Source organism: Spea bombifrons, chromosome 5 (assembly GCF_027358695.1).
Source record: "Spea bombifrons isolate aSpeBom1 chromosome 5, aSpeBom1.2.pri, whole genome shotgun sequence".
NCBI classification, from domain to species: domain Eukaryota; kingdom Metazoa; phylum Chordata; class Amphibia; order Anura; family Pelobatidae; genus Spea; species Spea bombifrons.
The window spans coordinates 38264661-38283571 of NC_071091.1; the positions used below are offsets into that span (position 1 = coordinate 38264661).

Sequence of the window (18911 nt, forward strand, 5' to 3'; positions counted from 1 at the left end):
GGAAAAATTGCAATATCCACTCTGAAAAATTTCTGAAATACAATTGACAGATCTTAATCTGACAGATTTTAATTGACTGATTAAATTGTAATTCCAAATATCCACAATTTGTCTGTGAGAAATTATGGTAATCTGAAACAATAGAACGATTTAACACAAGTGTGGAAAGCAGTTTAGCGCTCCGTTTGTAAGATTAAAATTTTGATGCGAAAATAATGCCAATATTCAAAGGTTGTGGGTTCGAGTCCCACTAGAATCGTGTTTTTTTTCCAGTGGTTGACTGCATTTGATGTGCTTGTTTAGTTTTAGGTTGCAATATCCACAAATTGTCTCTGAAAAATGTCTGTAATACAATTGACAGATTTTACTCTAGTGTGAAATGTGTTTCAGTAGTGGGCCCTGTGGCACATTATACAAAGGATGATCACATAGATTTCTTTGGGCAAAAAGATTAGGAAATGTACAACAGAAAATCAAGGGTGCCCTGTGACTCTTATGGAGCCACTTGGAGCCAAAGTCTTCATAACAATAGTTGGAGAAAGAATTAAAGTTTGCCTTTAAGTGTTTGAAACAGTACATCGCAATCAACTTTGATTTCATTAAAGGTGTTGGTAACACACAATATGTCGAAGAACCCTGCATGCCCAGAGGGCGATAAGTATGGTGGTCATATGGCACATCAAAAAACACATGTGAAATCTTAGCCTTCATATGCAGGATCTCAAGTCTGCTTACCCTGTGACTCTAATGAAGCCACTTTAAACCAATGCAATGGCAAAAGGTCCCCTACGAGCTAGTCCCTTGCCTTGAAACCATGTAAAAAAATATCTTCTTTCTTAGCAGCTGTAGCTTGTCAGGATGGCCGAGTGGTCTAAGGCGCCAGACTCAAGAATGCAATCTTCTCTCTGTGAGGGTCTTCTGGTCTCCATGCGGAGGCGTGGGTTCAAATCCCACTTCTGACAGTCATCTTCTTTTGTGCTTTGAGCTTCGTTTAATTCAACATTTTTTTGAGAAAGAATCCAAGATTGAATTTAAGCGTTGAAAGAGTACATTGCAGAAGACATTGATTTCATAACATAAGACAGCAATGTACAATCTCTAGACTCAAAAGAACAGTAACCTGGGGATCTAAACCACCAGCAACCTCAAGACAACTCAAATCCTCAATCTTCCCATACAAAGTCAGACACCTTACCCATTAGGCCACGAGGTCTTGACAAAACACAAGAGTCTTATTCCGCACTTCGCAGAGAAGACATACCGAAAGAGGTGAAAATAACGACCCAGGTGTAGATACTTTCCAATAGCTGTCACATAGATTTCTTGGGGGAAAGAGATAAGAAAGTGTACAACAGGAAATCAAGGGTGCCTGTGACTCTTATGGAGCCGCTTTGAGCCAAAGTCTTCATAACAATAGTTGGAAAAAGAATTTTCGTTTGTTCAAAGTTTTTGAAAGAGTAAATTGCAGACAACTTTGATTTAATCAAATCTCGCAACAACGCACTATCCGTAGAGGTACCTTGTAGGCCAAGATAGGGTTATGATCATATGGCAATCAACACTTGAAATCTTAGTTTTGACATGTCTGCCTTTCATACCAAGAGGGACTAAATATCTTGGGTGACACGTAACATGGAAAGAAACTGTTGAAATCTTAGTTTCCACTTGCCTGACATTCATTGATATGGAAGAACTCTAAAGAACAACAAAACCAAACCTCCGGCATCTCCGACCACGAAGGGACTCGAACCCTCAATCTTCTGATCCGAAGTCAGACGCCTTATCCATTAGGCCACGCGGTCTGCATGCGAAGTTTGCGAAAGAATGTGTGGATACGTTTCTCATAGAGAAACATAACTATATTTCCTTTACTTCACATGCCACAATATGCTTTTTATGACCACTGTCCTTCCTCTGACTGATGTTAATTAAGAACATGCAGACAAACGTAGGACACAGAAACGACTAATGCATTTGAAACATCTATGTACGAAGGATTATGCGTGAGTCAGATAGGTGGTTTCATGACGTCTGCGTTTTGTATATGTAGGCTCTGTGGCGCAATGGATAGCGCATTGGACTTCTAGCACTTGTCAAGGCATTCAAAGGTTGTGGGTTCGAGTCCCACCAGAGTCGTGGCTTTTCCAGTGGTTGACTGCATTTGATGTTCTTGTTTAGTTATAAGTTGCAATATCCACACATGGAAAAATTGCAATATCCACTCTGAAAAATTTCTGAAATACAATTGACAGATCTTAATCTGACAGATTTTAATTGACTGATTAAATTGTAATTCCAAATATCCACAATTTGTCTGTGAGAAATTATGGTAATCTGAAACAATAGAACGATTTAACACAAGTGTGGAAAGCAGTTTAGCGCTCCGTTTGTAAGATTAAAATTTTGATGCGAAAATAATGCCAATATTCAAAGGTTGTGGGTTCGAGTCCCACTAGAATCGTGTTTTTTTTCCAGTGGTTGACTGCATTTGATGTGCTTGTTTAGTTTTAGGTTGCAATATCCACAAATTGTCTCTGAAAAATGTCTGTAATACAATTGACAGATTTTACTCTAGTGTGAAATGTGTTTCAGTAGTGGGCCCTGTGGCACATTATACAAAGGATGATCACATAGATTTCTTTGGGCAAAAAGATTAGGAAATGTACAACAGAAAATCAAGGGTGCCCTGTGACTCTTATGGAGCCACTTGGAGCCAAAGTCTTCATAACAATAGTTGGAGAAAGAATTAAAGTTTGCCTTTAAGTGTTTGAAACAGTACATCGCAATCAACTTTGATTTCATTAAAGGTGTTGGTAACACAAAATATGTCGAAGAACCCTGCATGCCCAGAGGGCGATAAGTATGGTGGTCATATGGCACATCAAAAAACACATGTGAAATCTTAGCCTTCATATGCAGGATCTCAAGTCTGCTTACCCTGTGACTCTAATGAAGCCACTTTAAACCAATGCAATGGCAAAAGGTCCCCTACGAGCTAGTCCCTTGCCTTGAAACCATGTAAAAAAATATCTTCTTTCTTAGCAGCTGTAGCTTGTCAGGATGGCCGAGTGGTCTAAGGCGCCAGACTCAAGAATGCAATCTTCTCTCTGTGAGGGTCTTCTGGTCTCCATGCGGAGGCGTGGGTTCAAATCCCACTTCTGACAGTCATCTTCTTTTGTGCTTTGAGCTTCGTTTAATTCAACATTTTTTTGAGAAAGAATCCAAGATTGAATTTAAGCGTTGAAAGAGTACATTGCAGAAGACATTGATTTCATAACATAAGACAGCAATGTACAATCTCTAGACTCAAAAGAACAGTAACCTGGGATCTAAACCACCAGCAACCTCAAGACAACTCAAATCCTCAATCTTCCCATCCAAAGTCAGACACCTTACCCATTAGGCCACGAGGTCTTGACAAAACACAAGAGTCTTATTCCGCACTTCGCAGAGAAGACATACCGAAAGAGGTGAAAATAACGACCCAGGTGTAGATACTTTCCAATAGCTGTCACATAGATTTCTTGGGGGAAAGAGATAAGAAAGTGTACAACAGGAAATCAAGGGTGCCTGTGACTCTTATGGAGCCGCTTTGAGCCAAAGTCTTCATAACAATAGTTGGAAAAAGAATTTACGTTTGTTCAAAGTTTTTGAAAGAGTAAATTGCAGACAACTTTGATTTAATCAAATCTCGCAACAACGCACTATCCGTAGAGGTACCTTGTAGGCCAAGATAGGGTTATGATCATATGGCAATCAACACTTGAAATCTTAGTTTTGACATGTCTGCCTTTCATACCAAGAGGGACTAAATATCTTGGGTGACACGTAACATGGAAAGAAACTGTTGAAATCTTAGTTTCCACTTGCCTGACATTCATTGATATGGAAGAACTCTAAAGAACAACAAAACCAAACCTCCGGCATCTCCGACCACGAAGGGACTCGAACCCTCAATCTTCTGATCCGAAGTCAGACGCCTTATCCATTAGGCCACGCGGTCTGCATGCAAAGTTTGCGAAAGAATGTGTGGATACGTTTCTCATAGAGAAACATAACTATATTTCCTTTACTTCACATGCCACAATATGCTTTTTATGACCACTGTCCTTCCTCTGACTGATGTTAATTAAGAACATGCAGACAAACGTAGGACACAGAAACGACTAATGCATTTGAAACATCTATGTACGAAGGATTATGCGTGAGTCAGATAGGTGGTTTCATGACGTCTGCTTCTTGCATATGTAGGCTCTGTGGCGCAATGGATAGCGCATTGGACTTCTAGCACTTGTCAAGGCATTCAAAGGTTGTGGGTTCGAGTCCCACCAGAGTCGTGGTTTTTCCAGTGGTTGACTGCATTTGATATTCTTGTTTAGTTATAAGTTGCAATATCCACACATGGAAAAATTGCAATATCCACTCTGAAAAATTTCTGAAATACAATTGACAGATCTTAATCTGACAGATTTTAATTGACTGATTAAATTGTAATTCCAAATATCCACAATTTGTCTGAGAAATTATGGTAATCTGAAACAATAGAACGATTTAACACAAGTGTGGAAAGCAGTTTAGCGCTCCGTTTGTAAGATTAAAATTTTGATGCGAAAATAATGCCAATATTCAAAGGTTGTGGGTTCGAGTCCCACTAGAATCGTGTTTTTTTTCCAGTGGTTGACTGCATTTGATGTGCTTGTTTAGTTTTAGGTTGCAATATCCACAAATTGTCTCTGAAAAATGTCTGTAATACAATTGACAGATTTTACTCTAGTGTGAAATGTGTTTCAGTAGTGGGCCCTGTGGCACATTATACAAAGGATGATCACATAGATTTCTTTGGGCAAAAAGATTAGGAAATGTACAACAGAAAATCAAGGGTGCCCTGTGACTCTTATGGAGCCACTTGGAGCCAAAGTCTTCATAACAATAGTTGGAGAAATAATTAAAGTTTGCCTTTAAGTGTTTGAAACAGTACATCGCAATCAACTTTGATTTCATTAAAGGTGTTGGTAACACACAATACGTCGAAGAACCCTGCATGCCCAGAGGGCGATAAGTATGGTGGTCATATGGCACATCAAAAAACACATGTGAAATCTTAGCCTTCATATGCAGGATCTCAAGTCTGCTTACCCTGTGACTCTAATGAAGCCACTTTAAACCAATGCAATGGCAAAAGGTCCCCTACGAGCTAGTCCCTTGCCTTGAAACCATGTAAAAAAATATCTTCTTTCTTAGCAGCTGTAGCTTGTCAGGGTGGCCGAGTGGTCTAAGGTGCCAGACTCAAGAATGCAATCTTCTCTCTGTGAGGGTCTTCTGGTCTCCATGCGGAGGCGTGGGTTCAAATCCCACTTCTGACAGTCATCTTCTTTTGTGCTTTGAGCTTCGTTTCATTCAACAATTTTTTGAGAAAGAATCCAAGATTGAATTTAAGCGTTGAAAGAGTACATTGCAGAAGACATTGATTTCATAACATAAGACAGCAATGTACAATCTCTAGACTCAAAAGAACAGTAACCTGGGGATCTAAACCACCAGCAACCTCAAGACAACTCAAATCCTCAATCTTCCCATCCAAAGTCAGACACCTTAACCATTAGGCCACGAGGTCTTGACAAAACACAAGAGTCTTATTCCGCACTTCGCAGAGAAGACATACCGAAAGAGGTGAAAATAACGACCCAGGTGTAGATACTTTCCAATAGCTGTCACATAGATTTCTTGGGGGAAAGAGATAAGAAAGTGTACAACAGGAAATCAAGGGTGCCTGTGACTCTTATGGAGCCGCTTTGAGCCAAAGTCTTCATAACAATAGTTGAAAAAAGAATTTACGTTTGTTCAAAGTTTTTGAAAGAGTAAATTGCAGACAACTTTGATTTAATCAAATCTCGCAACAACGCACTATCCGTAGAGGTACCTTGTAGGCCAAGATAGGGTTATGATCATATGGCAATCAACACTTGAAATCTTAGTTTTGACATGTCTGCCTTTCATACCAAGAGGGACTAAATATCTTGGGTGACACGTAACATGGAAAGAAACTGTTGAAATCTTAGTTTCCACTTGCCTGACATTCATTGATATGGAAGAACTCTAAAGAACAACAAAACCAAACCTCCGGCATCTCCGACCACGAAAGGACTCAAACCCTCAATCTTCTGATCCGAAGTCAGACGCCTTATCCATTAGGCCACGCGGTCTGCATGCAAAGTTTGCGAAAGAATGTGTGGATACGTTTCTCATAGAGAAACATAACTATATTTCCTTTACTTCACATGCCACAATATGCTTTTTATGACCACTGTCCTTCCTCTGACTGATGTTAATTAAGAACATGCAGACAAACGTAGGACACAGAAACGACTAATGCATTTGAAACATCTATGTACGAAGGATTATGCGTGAGTCAGATAGGTGGTTTCATGACGTCTGCTTCTTGCATATGTAGGCTCTGTGGCGCAATGGATAGCGCATTGGACTTCTAGCACTTGTCAAGGCATTCAAAGGTTGTGGGTTCGAGTCCCACCAGAGTCATGGTTTTTCCAGTGGTTGACTGCATTTGATGTTCTTGTTTAGTTATAAATTGCAATATCCACACATGGAAAAATTGCAATATCCACTCTGAAAAATTTCTGAAATACAATTGGCAGATCTTAATCTGACAGATTTTAATTGACTGATTAAATTGTAATTCCAAATATCCACAATTTGTCTGTGAGAAATTATGGTAATCTGAAACAATAGAACGATTTAACACAAGCGTGGAAAGCAGTTTAGCGCTCCGTTTGTAAGATTAAAATTTTGATACGAAAATAATGCCAATATTCAAAGGTTGTGGGTTCGAGTCCCACTAGAATCGTGTTTTTTTTCCAGTGGTTGACTGCATTTGATGTGCTTGTTTAGTTTTAGGTTGCAATATCCACAAATTGTCTCTGAAAAATGTCTGTAATACAATTGACAGATTTTACTCTAGTGTGAAATGTGTTTCAGTAGTGGGCCCTGTGGCACATTATACAAAGGATGATCACATAGATTTCTTTGGGCAAAAAGATTAGGAAATGTACAACAGAAAATCAAGGGTGCCCTGTGACTCTTATGGAGCCACTTGGAGCCAAAGTCTTCATAACAATAGTTGGAGAAAGAATTAAAGTTTGCCTTTAAGTGTTTGAAACAGTACATCGCAATCAACTTTGATTTCATTAAAGGTGTTGGTAACACACAATATGTCGAAGAACCCTGCATGCCCAGAGGGCGATAAGTATGGTGGTCATATGGCACATCAAAAAACACATGTGAAATCTTAGCCTTCATATGCAGGATCTCAAGTCTGCTTACCCTGTGACTCTAATGAAGCCACTTTAAACCAATGCAATGGCAAAAGGTCCCCTACGAGCTAGTCCCTTGCCTTGAAACCATGTAAAAAAATATCTTCTTTCTTAGCAGCTGTAGCTTGTCAGGATGGCCGAGTGGTCTAAGGCGCCAGACTCAAGAATGCAATCTTCTCTCTGTGAGGGTCTTCTGGTCTCCATGCGGAGGCGTGGGTTCAAATCCCACTTCTGACAGTCATCTTCTTTTGTGCTTTGAGCTTCGTTTAATTCAACATTTTTTTGAGAAAGAATCCAAGATTGAATTTAAGCGTTGAAAGAGTACATTGCAGAAGACATTGATTTCATAACATAAGACAGCAATGTACAATCTCTAGACTCAAAAGAACAGTAACCTGGGGATCTAAACCACCAGCAACCTCAAGACAACTCAAATCCTCAATCTTCCCATCCAAAGTCAGACACCTTACCCATTAGGCCACGAGGTCTTGACAAAACACAAGAGTCTTATTCCGCACTTTGCAGAGAAGACATACCGAAAGAGGTGAAAATAACGACCCAGGTGTAGATACTTTCCAATAGCTGTCACATAGATTTCTTGGGGGAAAGAGATAAGAAAGTGTACAACAGGAAATCAAGGGTGCCTGTGACTCTTATGGAGCCGCTTTGAGCCAAAGTCTTCATAACAATAGTTGGAAAAAGAATTTTCGTTTGTTCAAAGTTTTTGAAAGAGTAAATTGCAGACAACTTTGATTTAATCAAATCTCGCAACAACGCACTATCCGTAGAGGTACCTTGTAGGCCAAGATAGGGTTATGATCATATGGCAATCAACACTTGAAATCTTAGTTTTGACATGTCTGCCTTTCATACCAAGAGGGACTAAATATCTTGGGTGACACGTAACATGGAAAGAAACTGTTGAAATCTTAGTTTCCACTTGCCTGACATTCATTGATATGGAAGAACTCTAAAGAACAACAAAACCAAACCTCCGGCATCTCCGACCACGAAGGGACTCGAACCCTCAATCTTCTGATCCGAAGTCAGACGCCTTATCCATTAGGCCACGCAGTCTGCATGCGAAGTTTGCGAAAGAATGTGTGGATACGTTTCTCATAGAGAAACATAACTATATTTCCTTTACTTCACATGCCACAATATGCTTTTTATGACCACTGTCCTTCCTCTGACTGATGTTAATTAAGAACATGCAGACAAACGTAGGACACAGAAACGACTAATGCATTTGAAACATCTATGTACGAAGGATTATGCGTGAGTCAGATAGGTGGTTTCATGACGTCTGCGTTTTGTATATGTAGGCTCTGTGGCGCAATGGATAGCGCATTGGACTTCTAGCACTTGTCAAGGCATTCAAAGGTTGTGGGTTCGAGTCCCACCAGAGTCGTGGCTTTTCCAGTGGTTGACTGCATTTGATGTTCTTGTTTAGTTATAAGTTGCAATATCCACACATGGAAAAATTGCAATATCCACTCTGAAAAATTTCTGAAATACAATTGACAGATCTTAATCTGACAGATTTTAATTGACTGATTAAATTGTAATTCCAAATATCCACAATTTGTCTGTGAGAAATTATGGTAATCTGAAACAATAGAACGATTTAACACAAGTGTGGAAAGCAGTTTAGCGCTCCGTTTGTAAGATTAAAATTTTGATGCGAAAATAATGCCAATATTCAAAGGTTGTGGGTTCGAGTCCCACTAGAATCGTGTTTTTTTTCCAGTGGTTGACTGCATTTGATGTGCTTGTTTAGTTTTAGGTTGCAATATCCACAAATTGTCTCTGAAAAATGTCTGTAATACAATTGACAGATTTTACTCTAGTGTGAAATGTGTTTCAGTAGTGGGCCCTGTGGCACATTATACAAAGGATGATCACATAGATTTCTTTGGGCAAAAAGATTAGGAAATGTACAACAGAAAATCAAGGGTGCCCTGTGACTCTTATGGAGCCACTTGGAGCCAAAGTCTTCATAACAATAGTTGGAGAAAGAATTAAAGTTTGCCTTTAAGTGTTTGAAACAGTACATCGCAATCAACTTTGATTTCATTAAAGGTGTTGGTAACACACAATATGTCGAAGAATCCTGCATGCCCAGAGGGCGATAAGTATGGTGGTCATATGGCACATCAAAAAACACATGTGAAATCTTAGCCTTCATATGCAGGATCTCAAGTCTGCTTACCCTGTGACTCTAATGAAGCCACTTTAAACCAATGCAATGGCAAAAGGTCCCCTACGAGCTAGTCCCTTGCCTTGAAACCATGTAAAAAAATATCTTCTTTCTTCGCAGCTGTAGCTTGTCAGGATGGCCGAGTGGTCTAAGGCACCAGTCTCAAGAATGCAATCTACTCTCTGTGAGGGTCTTCTGGTCTCCATGAGGAGGCGTGGGTTCAAATCCCACTTCTGACAGTCATCTTCTTTTGTGCTTTGAGCTTTGTTTAATTCAACATTTTTTTGAGAAAGAATCCAAGATTGAATTTAAGCGTTGAAAGAGTACATTGCAGAAGACATTGATTTCATAACATAAGACAGCAATGTACAATCTCTAGACTCAAAAGAACAGTAACCTGGGGATCTAAACCACCAGCAAACTCAAGACAACTCAAATCCTCAATCTTCCCATCCAAAGTCAGACACCTTACCCATTAGGCCACGAGGTCTTGACAAAACACAAGAGTCTTATTCCGCACTTCGCAGAGAAGACATACCGAAAGAGGTGAAAATAACGACCCAGGTGTAGATACTTTCCAATACCTGTCACATAGATTTCTTGGGGGAAAGAGATAAGAAAGTGTACAACAGGAAATCAAGGGTGCCTGTGACTCTTATGGAGCCGCTTTGAGCCAAAGTCTTCATAACAATAGTTGGAAAAAGAATTTACGTTTGTTCAAAGTTTTTGAAAGAGTAAATTGCAGACAACTTTGATTTAATCAAATCTCGCAACAACGCACTATCCGTAGAGGTACCTTGTAGGCCAAGATAGGGTTATGATCATATGGCAATCAACACTTGAAATCTTAGTTTTGACATGTCTGCCTTTCATACCAAGAGGGACTAAATATCTTGGGTGACACGTAACATGGAAAGAAACTGTTGAAATCTTAGTTTCCACTTGCCTGACATTCATTGATATGGAAGAACTCTAAAGAACAACAAAACCAAACCTCCGGCATCTCCGACCACGAAGGGACTCGAACCCTCAATCTTCTGATCCGAAGTCAGACGCCTTATCCATTAGGCCACGCGGTCTGCATGCGAAGTTTGCGAAAGAATGTGTGGATACGTTTCTCATAGAGAAACATAACTATATTTCCTTTACTTCACATGCCACAATATGCTTTTTATGACCACTGTCCTTCCTCTGACTGATGTTAATTAAGAACATGCAGACAAACGTAGGACACAGAAACGACTAATGCATTTGAAACATCTATGTACGAAGGATTATGCGTGAGTCAGATAGGTGGTTTCATGACGTCTGCGTTTTGTATATGTAGGCTCTGTGGCGCAATGGATAGCGCATTGGACTTCTAGCACTTGTCAAGGCATTCAAAGGTTGTGGGTTCGAGTCCCACCAGAGTCGTGGCTTTTCCAGTGGTTGACTGCATTTGATGTTCTTGTTTAGTTATAAGTTGCAATATCCACACATGGAAAAATTGCAATATCCACTCTGAAAAATTTCTGAAATACAATTGACAGATCTTAATCTGACAGATTTTAATTGACTGATTAAATTGTAATTCCAAATATCCACAATTTGTCTGTGAGAAATTATGGTAATCTGAAACAATAGAACGATTTAACACAAGTGTGGAAAGCAGTTTAGCGCTCCGTTTGTAAGATTAAAATTTTGATGCGAAAATAATGCCAATATTCAAAGGTTGTGGGTTCGAGTCCCACTAGAATCGTGTTTTTTTTCCAGTGGTTGACTGCATTTGATGTGCTTGTTTAGTTTTAGGTTGCAATATCCACAAATTGTCTCTGAAAAATGTCTGTAATACAATTGACAGATTTTACTCTAGTGTGAAATGTGTTTCAGTAGTGGGCCCTGTGGCACATTATACAAAGGATGATCACATAGATTTCTTTGGGCAAAAAGATTAGGAAATGTACAACAGAAAATCAAGGGTGCCCTGTGACTCTTATGGAGCCACTTGGAGCCAAAGTCTTCATAACAATAGTTGGAGAAAGAATTAAAGTTTGCCTTTAAGTGTTTGAAACAGTACATCGCAATCAACTTTGATTTCATTAAAGGTGTTGGTAACACAAAATATGTCGAAGAACCCTGCATGCCCAGAGGGCGATAAGTATGGTGGTCATATGGCACATCAAAAAACACATGTGAAATCTTAGCCTTCATATGCAGGATCTCAAGTCTGCTTACCCTGTGACTCTAATGAAGCCACTTTAAACCAATGCAATGGCAAAAGGTCCCCTACGAGCTAGTCCCTTGCCTTGAAACCATGTAAAAAAATATCTTCTTTCTTAGCAGCTGTAGCTTGTCAGGATGGCCGAGTGGTCTAAGGCGCCAGACTCAAGAATGCAATCTTCTCTCTGTGAGGGTCTTCTGGTCTCCATGCGGAGGCGTGGGTTCAAATCCCACTTCTGACAGTCATCTTCTTTCGTGCTTTGAGCTTCGTTTAATTCAACATTTTTTTGAGAAAGAATCCAAGATTGAATTTAAGCGTTGAAAGAGTACATTGCAGAAGACATTGATTTCATAACATAAGACAGCAATGTACAATCTCTAGACTCAAAAGAACAGTAACCTGGGGATCTAAACCACCAGCAACCTCAAGACAACTCAAATCCTCAATCTTCCCATCCAAAGTCAGACACCTTACCCATTAGGCCACGAGGTCTTGACAAAACACAAGAGTCTTATTCCGCACTTCGCAGAGAAGACATACCGAAAGAGGTGAAAATAACGACCCAGGTGTAGATACTTTCCAATAGCTGTCACATAGATTTCTTGGGGGAAAGAGATAAGAAAGTGTACAACAGGAAATCAAGGGTGCCTGTGACTCTTATGGAGCCGCTTTGAGCCAAAGTCTTCATAACAATAGTTGGAAAAAGAATTTTCGTTTGTTCAAAGTTTTTGAAAGAGTAAATTGCAGACAACTTTGATTTAATCAAATCTCGCAACAACGCACTATCCGTAGAGGTACCTTGTAGGCCAAGATAGGGTTATGATCATATGGCAATCAACACTTGAAATCTTAGTTTTGACATGTCTGCCTTTCATACCAAGAGGGACTAAATATCTTGGGTGACACGTAACATGGAAAGAAACTGTTGAAATCTTAGTTTCCACTTGCCTGACATTCATTGATATGGAAGAACTCTAAAGAACAACAAAACCAAACCTCCGGCATCTCCGACCACGAAGGGACTCGAACCCTCAATCTTCTGATCCGAAGTCAGACGCCTTATCCATTAGGCCACGCAGTCTGCATGCGAAGTTTGCGAAAGAATGTGTGGATACGTTTCTCATAGAGAAACATAACTATATTTCCTTTACTTCACATGCCACAATATGCTTTTTATGACCACTGTCCTTCCTCTGACTGATGTTAATTAAGAACATGCAGACAAACGTAGGACACAGAAACGACTAATGCATTTGAAACATCTATGTACGAAGGATTATGCGTGAGTCAGATAGGTGGTTTCATGACGTCTGCGTTTTGTATATGTAGGCTCTGTGGCGCAATGGATAGCGCATTGGACTTCTAGCACTTGTCAAGGCATTCAAAGGTTGTGGGTTCGAGTCCCACCAGAGTCGTGGCTTTTCCAGTGGTTGACTGCATTTGATGTTCTTGTTTAGTTATAAGTTGCAATATCCACACATGGAAAAATTGCAATATCCACTCTGAAAAATTTCTGAAATACAATTGACAGATCTTAATCTGACAGATTTTAATTGACTGATTAAATTGTAATTCCAAATATCCACAATTTGTCTGTGAGAAATTATGGTAATCTGAAACAATAGAACGATTTAACACAAGTGTGGAAAGCAGTTTAGCGCTCCGTTTGTAAGATTAAAATTTTGATGCGAAAATAATGCCAATATTCAAAGGTTGTGGGTTCGAGTCCCACTAGAATCGTGTTTTTTTTCCAGTGGTTGACTGCATTTGATGTGCTTGTTTAGTTTTAGGTTGCAATATCCACAAATTGTCTCTGAAAAATGTCTGTAATACAATTGACAGATTTTACTCTAGTGTGAAATGTGTTTCAGTAGTGGGCCCTGTGGCACATTATACAAAGGATGATCACATAGATTTCTTTGGGCAAAAAGATTAGGAAATGTACAACAGAAAATCAAGGGTGCCCTGTGACTCTTATGGAGCCACTTGGAGCCAAAGTCTTCATAACAATAGTTGGAGAAAGAATTAAAGTTTGCCTTTAAGTGTTTGAAACAGTACATCGCAATCAACTTTGATTTCATTAAAGGTGTTGGTAACACAAAATATGTCGAAGAACCCTGCATGCCCAGAGGGCGATAAGTATGGTGGTCATATGGCACATCAAAAAACACATGTGAAATCTTAGCCTTCATATGCAGGATCTCAAGTCTGCTTACCCTGTGACTCTAATGAAGCCACTTTAAACCAATGCAATGGCAAAAGGTCCCCTACGAGCTAGTCCCTTGCCTTGAAACCATGTAAAAAAATATCTTCTTTCTTAGCAGCTGTAGCTTGTCAGGATGGCCGAGTGGTCTAAGGCGCCAGACTCAAGAATGCAATCTTCTCTCTGTGAGGGTCTTCTGGTCTCCATGCGGAGGCGTGGGTTCAAATCCCACTTCTGACAGTCATCTTCTTTTGTGCTTTGAGCTTCGTTTAATTCAACATTTTTTTGAGAAAGAATCCAAGATTGAATTTAAGCGTTGAAAGAGTACATTGCAGAAGACATTGATTTCATAACATAAGACAGCAATGTACAATCTCTAGACTCAAAAGAACAGTAACCTGGGATCTAAACCACCAGCAACCTCAAGACAACTCAAATCCTCAATCTTCCCATCCAAAGTCAGACACCTTACCCATTAGGCCACGAGGTCTTGACAAAACACAAGAGTCTTATTCCGCACTTCGCAGAGAAGACATACCGAAAGAGGTGAAAATAACGACCCAGGTGTAGATACTTTCCAATAGCTGTCACATAGATTTCTTGGGGGAAAGAGATAAGAAAGTGTACAACAGGAAATCAAGGGTGCCTGTGACTCTTATGGAGCCGCTTTGAGCCAAAGTCTTCATAACAATAGTTGGAAAAAGAATTTACGTTTGTTCAAAGTTTTTGAAAGAGTAAATTGCAGACAACTTTGATTTAATCAAATCTCGCAACAACGCACTATCCGTAGAGGTACCTTGTAGGCCAAGATAGGGTTATGATCATATGGCAATCAACACTTGAAATCTTAGTTTTGACATGTCTGCCTTTCATACCAAGAGGGACTAAATATCTTGGGTGACACGTAACATGGAAAGAAACTGTTGAAATCTTAGTTTCCACTTGCCTGACATTCATTGATATGGAAGAACTCTAAAGAACAACAAAACCAAACCTCCGGCATCTCCGACCACGAAGGGACTCGAACCCTCAATCTTCTGATCCGAAGTCAGACGCCTTATCCATTAGGCCACGCGGTCTGCATGCAAAGTTTGCGAAAGAATGTGTGGATACGTTTCTCATAGAGAAACATAACTATATTTCCTTTACTTCACATGCCACAATATGCTTTTTATGACCACTGTCCTTCCTCTGACTGATGTTAATTAAGAACATGCAGACAAACGTAGGACACAGAAACGACTAATGCATTTGAAACATCTATGTACGAAGGATTATGCGTGAGTCAGATAGGTGGTTTCATGACGTCTGCTTCTTGCATATGTAGGCTCTGTGGCGCAATGGATAGCGCATTGGACTTCTAGCACTTGTCAAGGCATTCAAAGGTTGTGGGTTCGAGTCCCACCAGAGTCGTGGTTTTTCCAGTGGTTGACTGCATTTGATATTCTTGTTTAGTTATAAGTTGCAATATCCACACATGGAAAAATTGCAATATCCACTCTGAAAAATTTCTGAAATACAATTGACAGATCTTAATCTGACAGATTTTAATTGACTGATTAAATTGTAATTCCAAATATCCACAATTTGTCTGAGAAATTATGGTAATCTGAAACAATAGAACGATTTAACACAAGTGTGGAAAGCAGTTTAGCGCTCCGTTTGTAAGATTAAAATTTTGATGCGAAAATAATGCCAATATTCAAAGGTTGTGGGTTCGAGTCCCACTAGAATCGTGTTTTTTTTCCAGTGGTTGACTGCATTTGATGTGCTTGTTTAGTTTTAGGTTGCAATATCCACAAATTGTCTCTGAAAAATGTCTGTAATACAATTGACAGATTTTACTCTAGTGTGAAATGTGTTTCAGTAGTGGGCCCTGTGGCACATTATACAAAGGATGATCACATAGATTTCTTTGGGCAAAAAGATTAGGAAATGTACAACAGAAAATCAAGGGTGCCCTGTGACTCTTATGGAGCCACTTGGAGCCAAAGTCTTCATAACAATAGTTGGAGAAATAATTAAAGTTTGCCTTTAAGTGTTTGAAACAGTACATCGCAATCAACTTTGATTTCATTAAAGGTGTTGGTAACACACAATACGTCGAAGAACCCTGCATGCCCAGAGGGCGATAAGTATGGTGGTCATATGGCACATCAAAAAACACATGTGAAATCTTAGCCTTCATATGCAGGATCTCAAGTCTGCTTACCCTGTGACTCTAATGAAGCCACTTTAAACCAATGCAATGGCAAAAGGTCCCCTACGAGCTAGTCCCTTGCCTTGAAACCATGTAAAAAAATATCTTCTTTCTTAGCAGCTGTAGCTTGTCAGGGTGGCCGAGTGGTCTAAGGTGCCAGACTCAAGAATGCAATCTTCTCTCTGTGAGGGTCTTCTGGTCTCCATGCGGAGGCGTGGGTTCAAATCCCACTTCTGACAGTCATCTTCTTTTGTGCTTTGAGCTTCGTTTCATTCAACAATTTTTTGAGAAAGAATCCAAGATTGAATTTAAGCGTTGAAAGAGTACATTGCAGAAGACATTGATTTCATAACATAAGACAGCAATGTACAATCTCTAGACTCAAAAGAACAGTAACCTGGGGATCTAAACCACCAGCAACCTCAAGACAACTCAAATCCTCAATCTTCCCATCCAAAGTCAGACACCTTAACCATTAGGCCACGAGGTCTTGACAAAACACAAGAGTCTTATTCCGCACTTCGCAGAGAAGACATACCGAAAGAGGTGAAAATAACGACCCAGGTGTAGATACTTTCCAATAGCTGTCACATAGATTTCTTGGGGGAAAGAGATAAGAAAGTGTACAACAGGAAATCAAGGGTGCCTGTGACTCTTATGGAGCCGCTTTGAGCCAAAGTCTTCATAACAATAGTTGAAAAAAGAATTTACGTTTGTTCAAAGTTTTTGAAAGAGTAAATTGCAGACAACTTTGATTTAATCAAATCTCGCAACAACGCACTATCCGTAGAGGTACCTTGTAGGCCAAGATAGGGTTATGATCATATGGCAATCAACACTTGAAATCTTAGTTTTGACATGTCTGCCTTTCATACCAAGAGGGACTAAATATCTTGGGTGACACGTAACATGGAAAGAAACTGTTGAAATCTTAGTTTCCACTTGCCTGACATTCATTGATATGGAAGAACTCTAAAGAACAACAAAACCAAACCTCCGGCATCTCCGACCACGAAAGGACTCAAACCCTCAATCTTCTGATCCGAAGTCAGACGCCTTATCCATTAGGCCACGCGGTCTGCATGCAAAGTTTGCGAAAGAATGTGTGGATACGTTTCTCATAGAGAAACATAACTATATTTCCTTTACTTCACATGCCACAATATGCTTTTTATGACCACTGTCCTTCCTCTGACTGATGTTAATTAAGAACATGCAGACAAACGTAGGACACAGAAACGACTAATGCATTTGAAACATCTATGTACGAAGGATTATGCGTGAGTCAGATAGGTGGTTTCATGACGTCTGCTTCTTGCATATGTAGGCTCTGTGGCGCAATGGATAGCGCATTGGACTTCTAGCACTTGTCAAGGCATTCAAAGGTTGTGGGTTCGAGTCCCACCAGAGTCATGGTTTTTCCAGTGGTTGACTGCATTTGATGTTCTTGTTTAGTTATAAATTGCAATATCCACACATGGAAAAATTGCAATATCCACTCTGAAAAATTTCTGAAATACAATTGGCAGATCTTAATCTGACAGATTTTAATTGACTGATTAAATTGTAATTCCAAATATCCACAATTTGTCTGTGAGAAATTATGGTAATCTGAAACAATAGAATGATTTAACACAAGCGTGGAAAGCAGTTTAGCGCTCCGTTTGTAAGATTAAAATTTTGATACGAAAATAATGCCAATATTCAAAGGTTGTGGGTTCGAGTCCCACTAGAATCGTGTTTTTTTTCCAGTGGTTGACTGCATTTGATGTGCTTGTTTAGTTTTAGGTTGCAATATCCACAAATTGTCTCTGAAAAATGTCTGTAATACAATTGACAGATTTTACTCTAGTGTGAAATGTGTTTCAGTAGTGGGCCCTGTGGCACATTATACAAAGGATGATCACATAGATTTCTTTGGGCAAAAAGATTAGGAAATGTACAACAGAAAATCAAGGGTGCCCTGTGACTCTTATGGAGCCACTTGGAGCCAAAGTCTTCATAACAATAGTTGGAGAAAGAATTAAAGTTTGCCTTTAAGTGTTTGAAACAGTACATCGCAATCAACTTTGATTTCATTAAAGGTGTTGGTAACACACAATATGTCGAAGAACCCTGCATGCCCAGAGGGCGATAAGTATGGTGGTCATATGGCACATCAAAAAACACATGTGAAATCTTAGCCTTCATATGCAGGATCTCAAGTCTGCTTACCCTGTGACTCTAATGAAGCCACTTTAAACCAATGCAATGGCAAAAGGTCCCCTACGAGCTAGTCCCTTGCCTTGAAACCATGTAAAAAAATATCTTCTTTCTTAGCAGCTGTAGCTTGTCAGGATGGCCGAGTGGTCTAAGGCGCCAGACTCAAGAATGCAATCTTCTCTCTGTGAGGGTCTTCTGGTCTCCATGCGGAGGCGTGGGTTCAAATCCCACTTCTGACAGTCATCTTCTTTTGTGCTTTGAGCTTCGTTTAATTCAACATTTTTTTGAGAAAGAATCCAAGATTGAATTTAAGCGTTGAAAGAGTACATTGCAGAAGACATTGATTTCATAACATAAGACAGCAATGTACAATCTCTAGACTCAAAAGAACAGTAACCTGGGGATCTAAACCACCAGCAACCTCAAGACAACTCAAATCCTCAATCTTCCCATCCAAAGTCAGACACCTTACCCATTAGGCCACGAGGTCTTGACAAAACACAAGAGTCTTATTCCGCACTTCGCAGAGAAGACATACCGAAAGAGGTGAAAATAACGACCCAGGTGTAGATACTTTC

The 18911-nt window shown here is 39.7% G+C and overlaps 25 non-coding genes across 25 annotated transcripts; 17 read left to right on the forward strand and 8 right to left on the reverse strand.

Moving 5' to 3' along the window:
• The first annotated feature begins 852 nt into the window (after positions 1 to 852).
• Positions 853 to 962, forward strand: TRNAL-CAA (transfer RNA leucine (anticodon CAA)). The gene is made up of 2 exons: positions 853 to 890; positions 917 to 962. It is a non-coding gene; the product is annotated as a tRNA-Leu (tRNA).
• A 767-nt stretch (positions 963 to 1729) lies between these two features.
• Positions 1730 to 1802, reverse strand: TRNAR-UCG (transfer RNA arginine (anticodon UCG)). Its single transcript has one exon. It is a non-coding gene; the product is annotated as a tRNA-Arg (tRNA).
• A 247-nt stretch (positions 1803 to 2049) lies between these two features.
• TRNAR-UCU (transfer RNA arginine (anticodon UCU)) lies at positions 2050 to 2136 on the forward strand. Its single transcript is given in 2 exon segments — positions 2050 to 2086; positions 2101 to 2136. It is a non-coding gene; the product is annotated as a tRNA-Arg (tRNA).
• Positions 2137 to 3054: 918 nt separating this feature from the next.
• Positions 3055 to 3164, forward strand: TRNAL-CAA (transfer RNA leucine (anticodon CAA)). Its single transcript has 2 exons — positions 3055 to 3092; positions 3119 to 3164. It is a non-coding gene; the product is annotated as a tRNA-Leu (tRNA).
• A 766-nt stretch (positions 3165 to 3930) lies between these two features.
• Positions 3931 to 4003, reverse strand: TRNAR-UCG (transfer RNA arginine (anticodon UCG)). The gene has a single exon. It is a non-coding gene; the product is annotated as a tRNA-Arg (tRNA).
• Positions 4004 to 4250: 247 nt separating this feature from the next.
• TRNAR-UCU (transfer RNA arginine (anticodon UCU)) lies at positions 4251 to 4337 on the forward strand. Its single transcript is given in 2 exon segments — positions 4251 to 4287; positions 4302 to 4337. It is a non-coding gene; the product is annotated as a tRNA-Arg (tRNA).
• A 916-nt stretch (positions 4338 to 5253) lies between these two features.
• On the forward strand, positions 5254 to 5363 carry TRNAL-CAA (transfer RNA leucine (anticodon CAA)). Its single transcript has 2 exons — positions 5254 to 5291; positions 5318 to 5363. It is a non-coding gene; the product is annotated as a tRNA-Leu (tRNA).
• A 767-nt stretch (positions 5364 to 6130) lies between these two features.
• TRNAR-UCG (transfer RNA arginine (anticodon UCG)) lies at positions 6131 to 6203 on the reverse strand. The gene has a single exon. It is a non-coding gene; the product is annotated as a tRNA-Arg (tRNA).
• Positions 6204 to 6450: 247 nt separating this feature from the next.
• Positions 6451 to 6537, forward strand: TRNAR-UCU (transfer RNA arginine (anticodon UCU)). The gene is given in 2 exon segments: positions 6451 to 6487; positions 6502 to 6537. It is a non-coding gene; the product is annotated as a tRNA-Arg (tRNA).
• Positions 6538 to 7455: 918 nt separating this feature from the next.
• Positions 7456 to 7565, forward strand: TRNAL-CAA (transfer RNA leucine (anticodon CAA)). Its single transcript has 2 exons — positions 7456 to 7493; positions 7520 to 7565. It is a non-coding gene; the product is annotated as a tRNA-Leu (tRNA).
• Positions 7566 to 8332: 767 nt separating this feature from the next.
• TRNAR-UCG (transfer RNA arginine (anticodon UCG)) lies at positions 8333 to 8405 on the reverse strand. Its single transcript has one exon. It is a non-coding gene; the product is annotated as a tRNA-Arg (tRNA).
• A 247-nt stretch (positions 8406 to 8652) lies between these two features.
• On the forward strand, positions 8653 to 8739 carry TRNAR-UCU (transfer RNA arginine (anticodon UCU)). Its single transcript is given in 2 exon segments — positions 8653 to 8689; positions 8704 to 8739. It is a non-coding gene; the product is annotated as a tRNA-Arg (tRNA).
• Positions 8740 to 9657: 918 nt separating this feature from the next.
• On the forward strand, positions 9658 to 9767 carry TRNAL-CAA (transfer RNA leucine (anticodon CAA)). Its single transcript has 2 exons — positions 9658 to 9695; positions 9722 to 9767. It is a non-coding gene; the product is annotated as a tRNA-Leu (tRNA).
• A 767-nt stretch (positions 9768 to 10534) lies between these two features.
• On the reverse strand, positions 10535 to 10607 carry TRNAR-UCG (transfer RNA arginine (anticodon UCG)). The gene has a single exon. It is a non-coding gene; the product is annotated as a tRNA-Arg (tRNA).
• A 247-nt stretch (positions 10608 to 10854) lies between these two features.
• On the forward strand, positions 10855 to 10941 carry TRNAR-UCU (transfer RNA arginine (anticodon UCU)). The gene is given in 2 exon segments: positions 10855 to 10891; positions 10906 to 10941. It is a non-coding gene; the product is annotated as a tRNA-Arg (tRNA).
• A 918-nt stretch (positions 10942 to 11859) lies between these two features.
• On the forward strand, positions 11860 to 11969 carry TRNAL-CAA (transfer RNA leucine (anticodon CAA)). The gene is made up of 2 exons: positions 11860 to 11897; positions 11924 to 11969. It is a non-coding gene; the product is annotated as a tRNA-Leu (tRNA).
• Positions 11970 to 12736: 767 nt separating this feature from the next.
• TRNAR-UCG (transfer RNA arginine (anticodon UCG)) lies at positions 12737 to 12809 on the reverse strand. Its single transcript has one exon. It is a non-coding gene; the product is annotated as a tRNA-Arg (tRNA).
• Positions 12810 to 13056: 247 nt separating this feature from the next.
• TRNAR-UCU (transfer RNA arginine (anticodon UCU)) lies at positions 13057 to 13143 on the forward strand. Its single transcript is given in 2 exon segments — positions 13057 to 13093; positions 13108 to 13143. It is a non-coding gene; the product is annotated as a tRNA-Arg (tRNA).
• A 918-nt stretch (positions 13144 to 14061) lies between these two features.
• On the forward strand, positions 14062 to 14171 carry TRNAL-CAA (transfer RNA leucine (anticodon CAA)). Its single transcript has 2 exons — positions 14062 to 14099; positions 14126 to 14171. It is a non-coding gene; the product is annotated as a tRNA-Leu (tRNA).
• Positions 14172 to 14937: 766 nt separating this feature from the next.
• Positions 14938 to 15010, reverse strand: TRNAR-UCG (transfer RNA arginine (anticodon UCG)). The gene has a single exon. It is a non-coding gene; the product is annotated as a tRNA-Arg (tRNA).
• Positions 15011 to 15257: 247 nt separating this feature from the next.
• Positions 15258 to 15344, forward strand: TRNAR-UCU (transfer RNA arginine (anticodon UCU)). Its single transcript is given in 2 exon segments — positions 15258 to 15294; positions 15309 to 15344. It is a non-coding gene; the product is annotated as a tRNA-Arg (tRNA).
• A 916-nt stretch (positions 15345 to 16260) lies between these two features.
• TRNAL-CAA (transfer RNA leucine (anticodon CAA)) lies at positions 16261 to 16370 on the forward strand. Its single transcript has 2 exons — positions 16261 to 16298; positions 16325 to 16370. It is a non-coding gene; the product is annotated as a tRNA-Leu (tRNA).
• Positions 16371 to 17137: 767 nt separating this feature from the next.
• On the reverse strand, positions 17138 to 17210 carry TRNAR-UCG (transfer RNA arginine (anticodon UCG)). The gene has a single exon. It is a non-coding gene; the product is annotated as a tRNA-Arg (tRNA).
• A 247-nt stretch (positions 17211 to 17457) lies between these two features.
• TRNAR-UCU (transfer RNA arginine (anticodon UCU)) lies at positions 17458 to 17544 on the forward strand. Its single transcript is given in 2 exon segments — positions 17458 to 17494; positions 17509 to 17544. It is a non-coding gene; the product is annotated as a tRNA-Arg (tRNA).
• A 918-nt stretch (positions 17545 to 18462) lies between these two features.
• Positions 18463 to 18572, forward strand: TRNAL-CAA (transfer RNA leucine (anticodon CAA)). Its single transcript has 2 exons — positions 18463 to 18500; positions 18527 to 18572. It is a non-coding gene; the product is annotated as a tRNA-Leu (tRNA).
• Positions 18573 to 18911: the final 339 nt, after the last annotated feature.